The 10,081-nt window shown below is 46.4% G+C and overlaps 1 long non-coding RNA gene across 3 annotated transcripts in view; it reads right to left on the bottom strand.

Annotated features, from left to right (window-relative positions):
• Positions 1 to 3,839: 3,839 nt before the first annotated feature.
• LOC123002154 (uncharacterized) overlaps positions 3,840 to 10,081 on the bottom strand; it is a 30,383-nt gene continuing 24,141 nt past the window's right edge. The window contains exons 3-5 of one of the 3 annotated variants that reach the window (XR_006411734.2): positions 9,298 to 9,427; positions 8,410 to 9,153; positions 3,840 to 4,370 (exon numbers count right to left, since the gene is read on the bottom strand). This is a non-coding gene — a long non-coding RNA (uncharacterized LOC123002154). Of the gene's footprint in view, positions 4,371 to 7,915; positions 9,428 to 10,081 lie in introns of those variants that run through there. The other 2 variants (XR_006411733.3, XR_008961470.1) reach the window with 2 other exon arrangements.

The following is a 10,081-nucleotide window of genomic DNA, read 5'->3' as shown; positions in this document are numbered from 1 at the left end:
ATACAGAGAGCCAACAAACATAGGAAAAGAGGCCAGCGTCATATGTCACTAGGAAATCACAAATTAAAACAGCAAGGAGAAACCGCTACACATCTATTAGAATGGCCGAGATCCAAAACACTGGTCACACCAAATCCTGATGGGGATACAGAGCAACAAGAACTGTTGGTGGCATTCATTGCCGGTGACAAAGTGAACTGGTGAGTCTTTCTGGAAGATAGTTTGGCGGTTTCTTACAAAGCTAGACGTATTATACAACCCAGCAATTGTGCTCCCTAATATTTACCCAAACAAGCTGAAAACTTAGATCCCCCCAAAAGTTTAGAGCAGCTTTATCCACAATTGCCAGAAATTGAAAGCAACCAAGATGTCCTTTAGTGGGTGAATGGGTAAACAAACGGCGGTCCATCCAGAGGATAAGGTATTGTTTCTCAACAAAAAGAGACAAGCTGTCCCTCCATGAAAAGACACGGAGGAAATTTAAATGCATGTTACTAAGTGAAAGAAGCCAGCGGGAAAGGGCTATGTTGTACATTGTTTCAGTTATACGTTGTCTTGGAAAAGGTAAAAGTATAGGAAGAGTAAAAGGTTAGTGGTGGCCAGGGGCTCAGGGGGAAAGGAGAGACAAACAGGTGGCGCACGGGGGATTATTAGGGTGGGGAACTATTCGGCATGACACTGGGATGCGGGACAATGGTGCGTCTATGACATCATACCTTTGTCAAAACCCGTAGTTCTGTACAATACAGAGTGAACTCTCATGGAAACTGGAGACTTTAATTAATAACAACGTATTAATATTGGTTTATCAATTATGATAAATGTACCAAACTAATACAAGATATTAATAATGTAGAAATTGTCGGGGAGGGGTGTGGTGTGGAGGGAAGGGGGAGTCTATGGGAACTGTCTGTACTTTTTGCTCAACTTTTCTGTTAACTTGAAAGTGCTTTTAAAAAAATGTATTCATTTTTTAAAAATCTAGAATTCTGCCTTATAAGAAAAGAATCACATAAAGTAAGAAGCAGCCATTCCAGCCCATTTCATTCTCCCACTCTACACATCCCCAATAAGGTAACCATTGTTTATAATTTGGTGTTCATGCTTCCTGATTTTTCCCCTAAGTTTCCACAAATATATCTATATATCTATATTTGTATCGAGCTAGCTATAGTATGACAAATTAAAAAAATTAAAATGAGGGGCGCCTGGGTGGCACAGCGGTTAAGCGTCTGCCTTCGGCTCAGGGCGTGATCCCAGTGTTATGGGATCAAGCCCCACATCAGGCTCCTCCGCTGGGAGCCTGCTTCTTCCTCTCCCACTCCCCCTGCTTGTGTTCCCTCTCTCGCTGGCTGTCACTATCTCTGTCAAATAAATAAATAAAATCTTTAAAAAAAAATTAAAATGAATTTATTCCACACTGTATTAGTCTGCAATGTGCTGATTTCACTTATATTATGGATCTCTTTCCAGGCTGTACTTGTAGATCTAACTTTTTTGAGAGCTGTCCCGTCCAATGGGGACTAACGGTTTGATTGCTAAAGAAGATTCATAAGAACCAAACTGACAATGCTTGCAAATCTACAGTTGATTGCAGGTAAAGCATTACAGGCACGGAAGCAAGACGGCGAGGGGTCCAGAGAGGCCAGATGCAAGCTTCAATCGTCCTTGCCTGTGAGAGCCACAAAGACGCACTTTCTCTCTTGGGTCACAGATGTGTCCTCACACCTCAGAACTAGAAAGTCCCAAATGGAGTTTCCACGTGGGCTGCTTCTTCCCCGCTAGCCATACAGACATATTTCTTTCTGTGTCACCCGCCCCAGCAGCAGAGACCTCCAGAGGTCTCACTCAAACCAGGTACAAATCATTACTTTCACTGTTATCAAGAAATAATGCCCCCAAAAGCAAAAATAAAAGCCAACACTGCTGACAAGCTGGTAAAAGCCACCTTGAAACTCCTCGGACCCATGGTTACAAAACGACACTCTTAATCAGTACCGTTCACGCCTGGACCAGCAGTCTGCACTATTATGAATGCCTTTTAATTCAGTAAATCAGCTCATGCCAATACCAGGTCTGCTAGAATGAACCCGCACGGCACACCATGGTATGTACGAAACATACTCTGTTCAACTGTTCCCATACAGGTGGGTATTTGAGTTCTCTCCCCGCCATGCCTCACTGCCCCAGGTGTAAACCTGGCCCCAGTGAACATCTTCATACACACCTGCTTTTACGTATCCGTATGTTGATTTCTGTAGCATCCATCCCTCAAGTGATGTGGACAAATCACTTTCCTTTGCTTTTCTTGATCTGTCTTTCGTGTCTTCTTTTCTCTGTATTTCAGGAGGATAGGGACTCACTGCGTGGGGTTGCTGTGCTCAGATGCTCATGTTCCTGTTAGGGTTTTGCAGAAGCGTCTTTCTCTTCTTTCTGCACCTGCTCCGGTACCCCACTGTCCTCCTGCTTTCTGCGTCTTGATTCTCTTACCCTCTCCCTCCAAGCCACAAGGAATGGGATTACTTCTCTCTGGGATGGGAGCTGTCTGCACAGTGAAAGGGATCATCTCTCTAGGGGGATTCTATTTTTTTTAAAGAAAAGGTTACCCAATAGAATGTACACTCACAGGCAAAGCCTAAGGAAACAAAAGAAATCTCCCACGTTAGGTGCTAATGAGGTGCTGAAACAGATGGTCTCGTACCTCAATGGCTTAATTTAAGAAAAGGTCAAGTCTCCTCTTCTAAAGCCCCAGTGTTCACAGAGTCAGGAGCTCTGCTCCGTGTCCTCACTCAGGCATCCGGGTCCCTTCCATCTTCTAGGACTTTAGAGTCCTTCCCATTCTGCCAGCACATGGGGAAAGAGAAAGAGAGGGGAGGACCGCATGGGGGATCTCATGGCCACAGCCAAAAGTGTAGCAGGTTGTGGTGGTTTTAAGATATCTCCACAGATTTCTTGATATTCTTTCCTTCAAGAGTTAGAGCTGAATTCTCTCCGCTTTGAGTGTGCGCTGAACTGAGTGACTCACTTCTAACAAATACAAGTCAGGAGTGATGGGCCAATTCAAGATTCGGTTGTGAAAAGACAGCAGCTTCTGTCTTAAGTGCCGTCTCTGTCTCTGTCTCTGTCTGTCTGTCTCTCTCTCATCCCTCACTCTGAGGGAGGCCGTGTGTTACACAGTCCAGTGCATGGCGAGGAGCCAAGCCCCCTGCCAGCAGTCACGTGAGTCATCCTGAGGGCGGAACCTCCAGGTCGGTCAGCTCTTGGAGACTGCAGCCCCGGCCGATACACTGACTGCCACCTTGTGAGGAAGCCGGAGCCAGAAGGAGCCAGAGAAGCCACGCCGGGGTCCCTGACTCTCAGAAACCGTGTGAGATGATAATTATTTGTGGTTTGAAACTGTTAACTTTGGGGATAATTTGTTGCACAGCGATGGATAACTAATACACCTTTCCACCTGCACTTCATCGGCCAGAATTCAGTCCCATGGTCACACCTCACTGTGGAGAGGCTGGGAAATAGTCTGGTTGTGTCCCCGGAAGGAAAGGGAAAGGGGTTTCCTGAGCAGCTAACTTGTGTCTGCTACGCCAGGGAACTTCTAGGAGTCTTCTCCCACTTGGCAGAAACAAAGGTCAATTCCATCAATTCCTGAGACATGATAAGAGCGAAAGGTCTCACTTTTGACTACTGCAACAGCCTCGGATATCTGGAAGGAAGTAAGGAATGCTAACCCCATATCTGCATTTTATTTCATATATTTTAACTATAGCAACAGTACTTCTAATTATTTTATGAATTATTTTCTTAAAGCTTCTATCACATTGTTTACAAAATATGCATGACATATGAGATCAACATTGCAGGGGGAAATACACATGCATATGCAATGAAAAAAGACTGGGAAGAAATATACCGAAATGTTAAACAGGACTATTCCTGCATGGTGAGGTGATCAGCGACGTTCACTTAGTCTGCGTGCACATGGACTAGTACTTTCCCAATTTTTCCTAAGATGAAGATATGTTTGTTATTTTGTAATCAGAGAAGATAATTATTATAAAAATAAAAATAATCATTATGAAAATAATATAAATGTTATTATAAAAAACAATTCCTCTGGATGCATGAGAGCTGCGAGAAGCAAGCAGGGAGGTGGGGCCAACTGAGAAGCATCCAATTCATTCAGCTTGAGGCTGGACAACTGGACGACCTTGAGCTCTGGGGAGCCCCCTCTGGGCTTGTCAGTTCTCCCACCTCAGAAAGAACAGAGCTGACCTACTTCCCAGGATGACTGAGTTTTTGATGCATCGCGAGGAGGATCACTGTTGTGTTTGGCTGCGGTCAGATCATTCTCTCCACCCGAACTCTTCTCCCTTCGGGAATGAAAAACCCTTGTCTGGTAGGAAGACTTCTCCCTAATGACCTCCGCCTCCCCGATTTCACAGCCATCTCCTCAGAAATAAATCTTCATTTCAGTTTATCAGAATCACGTCGAGGGGTGGCTTCCCCTGGGCCTGGGGTTCAAACCCTAACACCCACCCACTCACACACACCCACCTACTCACCCGCACACACAGACACACTTCCTACTGTGTGATTTGGGGCAAGTCAGTTAACCGCTAGCCTTAGTTTCTTCCTCTGTGAAATGGGGCTAAAGCCCTTCATAAGTGACGTTACACAATGAAAGCACTTAGGACAATGCAGGGCACATAGCAAGAGTGTCTTAAAGGTTACACGTGGCAACGGTGAAGTCAGACACAATCCCTGCCCTTGTGTACTTATAGCTTAGGGGGAAAACACAGACACTGAATACATAATTAGAGATGTAGTGAGTAATACAAAAAGGAGGGGTGGAATTCAATGACATAGGAGGTAGGATTTATCAGATGGCCCTTTTACAGATGGAGAAACTCCGGCTCCGGGAAATTCAGGATGTTTCTTTAGTTCACACTCTTAGCCAAGTGATGTAGCTGGGACTCAGACCTGATCTGCCTTATCTCTCTCTCTCTTTTTTTTTAAGATTTTATTTATTTATTTGACAGAGATAGAGACAGCCAGTGAGAGAGGGAACACAAGCAGGGGGAGTGGGAGAGGAAGAAGCAGGCTGCCAACAGAGCAGGGAGCCCGATGCGGGGCTCGATCCCAGAACACCGGGATCACGCCCTGAGCCAAAGGCAGATGCTTAACGACTGAGCCACCCAGGTGCCCCTGATCTGCCTTATCTCTAGCCCCTGTGCTCAGGGCTGCATGGTGACTGTCCAGGGCCCTACGCACTCTGCCTTTGTGGGTCCCTTCTTCCATTAAAAAATATATTTAAAATTATATTTTTACAAGTGTATTGATATAAAGACAGCCATAACCCGGGCTGGGTTATGTTCACCTTCTGATCTTAAAAGAAATGACAACATTTTCATGGCCTCCTAAAAGTACCAGGGTCCCCAGGCACGGTCCGTGTGCTTATCATAGGAAGTTGAATAGGATATAATCTGGTCCCCTAAGGAGTCCAGTGGAAGAAAGATAAAAGGGAAACAATTAATATTCATAACAGTGATTCTAGTTTAGATGTATTAAGTGCTTGTTCATCTCATTTAAGTCTCTTAATAAACTAAGAATTCATAAATAATAGTAATTTCACTTGGCAGGCAAGGACACTGAGACCCAGAATGCTGCCATTGCTTGCCCACAGTGATGCACTTGTCGGGGACAGGGGTAGGATTCAGTGTGCAACCCACACGTCTGGATTCTTCCCTGTTGTGCTGCCTCCCAACCGTAGCACGGAAGACAGATGATGGAGTACCCGCCAGAGGCGTGAGCGAGGCGCTCTCACTCAGTGGTCAATGCTGACAGAGCAGGGTGAGTGTCTGGGTGCGCTGAGGTCAGGGGAGATTGGCCTCTGACCATCGTCTCTCTACTCAATGCCCAGACGTCCCCAACCGCCAAGATGGAGGCCTCTTTCCTTTCCTCCCATGGGCTTACCCTCTGCACCTCACCCCAACGGGGCTAGTCCGAAGTATGCCAGCAAGAGGTTAAGAAGCACCCTCTGAGCTGTGAGTGTGAGCGTAGTGGATCTGAGGAGGGGGGAACCACACACACTGGGAGTGCTTCACAGGCACAGCCGGGAAGAAGAATCACGTGGGAAACCCTCCCGCCTCCCGTTCATCGACACCCAAATACAAGAGGATGATGCCAGTGACGGATGTTTCTAATTTACGAAGACTTTCCTCAAACACATTTTGTTGCTTTTAACCATAACCCTTGTGAGGTTGGTAAAAACAGATCATATTGCCTATTATTGTGTGATTTAACCCTTCCTTAAAATCCTACCATTGCTCCTGCTGGCTTTCCCTGGTGTGGCATTCGAGGCCATCCTCCTGGCTCCGTCCTGCTCTGGCTCCCTACCTACGCCCCAGCCGGGCTGAACAACGGATGCTTCCTCCAAAACTGTCCCAACCTTGTCACCTTGACCCTACCCTAGAATAACCCGGGTTATGTGACTTGCCCAAGGACACACAATTAGGAAGTGATGAAGCTGATTGAAAACTAGATTTGTCTCACTCCAAAGCACATGCCAAAGAGAATTCCCTTAGGGGATCAGCGGTGTCCCATCTAGTCATGTGAATTCGGCAAGTGTGGCTTATAAATCCAGCTGGTGTAGTGTCCCCCTCCTCATCCCTTCACCTGGGGAACACCTGTGTCTGATTTAAGATTCGGTTCAAGCACCACTACACTTTCGGTGGGTTTTTCAGGTTTGAAGCCCATTCAACAATGATTTGAGGGGGTTGCAGAGTAAGGATGTGATGATTTTCTTTGGGGAAGGATGTCACACCCGAAGACGAAGAAATGGCCTGGAAGCTTTGCATCTGCAGAGAACAGGCATGCCCACGGCCGCTGCCTGGACCCCCAGCACTACGGCGCTTCTGTCTGGGGTAAAGGACAAAGGGCTGGTGTGGAAGCAGGAAGTGGTAACTCCTTAAAACTTCTCAGTCCTTTACACCTTCAGTGTGACTCATTTCGATGAAATTCAACGAACTCTGAGCACCTGCTCACTAAGTGGAGTCTTTTTTAGCTAGAAAACGCCACAACTCCCCTCCCCCCAAGATTGCAGGAGCTTAGACCCAGCAGAGTGGCCAGTGGACCTTAGAGGACACTGTGCCTGCCCAGCCAGCCAGCCCTCACCTTACCTGTGCCCCGACCCCTGTCTGGATACAGGGGGACTGGCTTTTCAGGGGCTCACAGGTGAGCAAGTGAGAGACACTTGGGCAAGAGAATGCCATATATATATATAGCTATGCACATTTTTGTTACTGCTGTTGAATTTTTTAAAAAGGGCAACCAATGTGTATATACTGACTGATACGAATTTCATGAAGCCAAAAAAATATGTAAATCTCTATGTGTTTCTGCATCTAAATCTACACCGTTTTCTACATCTATCCAGAAGGATATTCATTAAAACAACAACATGGATGGAACTAGAGCGTATTATGCTAAGCAAAATAAGTCAATCAGAGAAAGACAATTACCATCTGATCTAAGGCATATGTGGAATTTAAGAAACAAAACAGAGGAGCATAGGGGAAGGGAGGGAAAAATAAAACAAGGCTAAATCAGAGAGGGAGACAAACCAAAAGAGACTCTTCATCTCAGGAAACAAACTGAGGGTTGCTGAAGGGGAGGGGGGTGGGGGGACAGGGTACCTGGGTATTGGACACTGGGGAGGGTATGTGTTGTAATGAGCACTGGGTATTATATAAGACTGATGAATCACAGACCTGTACCTCTGAAACCAATAATACATTATATGTTAATTAATTGAATTTAAATTTTAAAAAAGATTTAAAAAAACGTTAGCTAACAGCAGTTTTCTCTGGGTGGTGGCATTACAGTGGTTTGCTTGACGTGTTTCTGTATTTTCCAATTTTTCTACAATTACCATGCGTCAGTTAGATGATCTGAACAGCAAGTTCAAGGCAAATTCTCTTTTAAATGGCTAGCATCCCAAGCCTAGGAAATACTCCTTGAGTGATGGAGAAGGCCCTTTCTCCTTTTTCCTGTTCACCTTCCATCCTTCCACGGTTGGAAGAACCTCAAGCAAGCCTGTGTCCTCTCTGACCAATGCCTTTGCTGCCCTCTGGTGGTCATTTGGGACCTCAGCAAGTCCACAACCCCCACCCCCACCCTTGGTGGGCAGTTACTTCTACTTCAGATTTGCCCTGTGAAGTTCCATTTCTTAGAACTGTTTTTTCCCCCCTAAGGTTGAGCATCCTTTTAAAGTCAGCGAGGTTTGCTCCAGCGTAAGCTTTAAAGCCCGGGTAGAAATGTCATTTTTGTAAAAAGCAAGGCCCCGGGGCCTTTATTTCCAGGCCGGAGGGCTTGAGTTCCGTCGTGGGAGGGACCCCGGAGCGCGCTCACCTGCTGCCTTCCTGCAGTTGACGAAAGCAGCCTTTAGTTTTGGTCCGCATCATTACTACCAAAGCCGCCCGCATGCCTGCAAAAGCCTGGTGCTTCTCACGGTCCGAGAATGCTGCTCTGGTCTCCGACAGAAGCAAAAGTCGTTAAGGCCCCCAACCTGGGACGCTTTGAGATTGTGTGGCTTTAAGCAAATTGTGTTACCGCGCTGTTTGTTCAGCTGTAATACGGGAATGGTAGCCACGCCTGCCTGGATTCACCAGGCTCTACCGCGGACCAGCTGTTAACCTTGAACACGTTACTTAACATCTCTGTGCGGCAGTTTCCTCATTTGTAAAATTGGGGGAAAGTAGTGCCTAATGCTGTGAGGGCAGAATGAATTAATGTGTGTGAGTGATTAGATCAGTTCCTGGAAAGTAATTAGTTCTCAATAAATGTTGTATTATTATTGTTCCCATTTCCAGTTACCAAAGCATATTATTAGTTCAATGTCGATCTAAGAATGCATATAGTTAGGAGGAAGGGTTTATTATTTGGGAAGCCTTTCATGTATCAGGAACCATTCTAGGTGCTATGTAATATTCACTGCAATCCTTCAAGGAAGGTGTTATCTTCATTTTACAATCGAGGTAGTTGATATTCAGAGAGGTTAAGTAACTCACCCAAGATCACACAGCTGGGAAATATGGAACGTGAGTTCGATCCCATTGGTTTGGCTCTGGAGCCTCTGTTCTTTCCTGTCTGGTCCTAAGAGTAAGTTATTTTTATTAATATTTTTTTCTAGAACCCTTTATCCCCCACTCCTACTTGATTATAAGTTAGGGTGATACCAGTTGCTGTAACACGAACCGCAAAGCCCTTGGCTTTCCTCAAGAGATCTTTATTACTCACGTGTGCAAGAACTCCTGAGAATATTCCCATTTGGTGGGAAGGCCTTCCTCATGGTGATTCAGAGACCCAGGCTTCTCCGGTCTAGTGGTCCTGTTCTTCCCCGGGGGGCTTTGGAGTCCTCTGCACTCAGCTGGTGAGTGAGCAAAGAACATGGAACCCGCCTGAAAAGGGTGTTTATTGACCCCCATCTGTAGCCCGTTCACATAAAGCTCAGTCACAGGGGAGGCTGGGAAACGTAGCCTGACTCCGCTTTCGAAGACAGTGGAACTCGGACCTGCCAGGCAGTCTCTGCCACACCTGACGTATGTCAAACAGCCTTGAGACCTGGGTTTAAATTTTAATTCCCCTTGTGAGAAATCTTGACCCCTCAGGTCTGGATGGGTGCCCCTCCCCTGGACTTCCTTTCTTGTGGCCTTCATGGCACGGAATTAGTAAGTATTTACTTGTCTATCCTTCCGTTCTTCTGGGGGCTGCCTTAGAGCTGGGCTGAGGGCCAGTCTCCATCACAGCTGAATTCCCAACACTGACACGGAGCCTCGCACACAGCCGGCACTCAAGAGTTGTTGAATGGAAGACTCTGGGGCAAGTGGTTGAGGAGGCAGAGGATGTGGGTGGGAGTGATCACCAGTCAGTTTCAGAACCATGGATGGGAACGGGGCTGGAAAGCCCTCTGAGGCTGAGGTTGGGGCGTCTGTTCTTTAAGAGTGGAACCGAGACACCGAGTGTGGTCACAGGTCGTCTGTGTCTCTGCTGCACCTGCCCCCGAGAAGCCCACACAGACGTC

This window comes from Ursus arctos, unplaced genomic scaffold (assembly GCF_023065955.2).
Source record: "Ursus arctos isolate Adak ecotype North America unplaced genomic scaffold, UrsArc2.0 scaffold_25, whole genome shotgun sequence".
Classification (NCBI taxonomy): domain Eukaryota; kingdom Metazoa; phylum Chordata; class Mammalia; order Carnivora; family Ursidae; genus Ursus; species Ursus arctos.
Note: the sequence above shows the minus strand (reverse complement) of the source record. Positions and strands in the feature narration are given on the sequence as shown.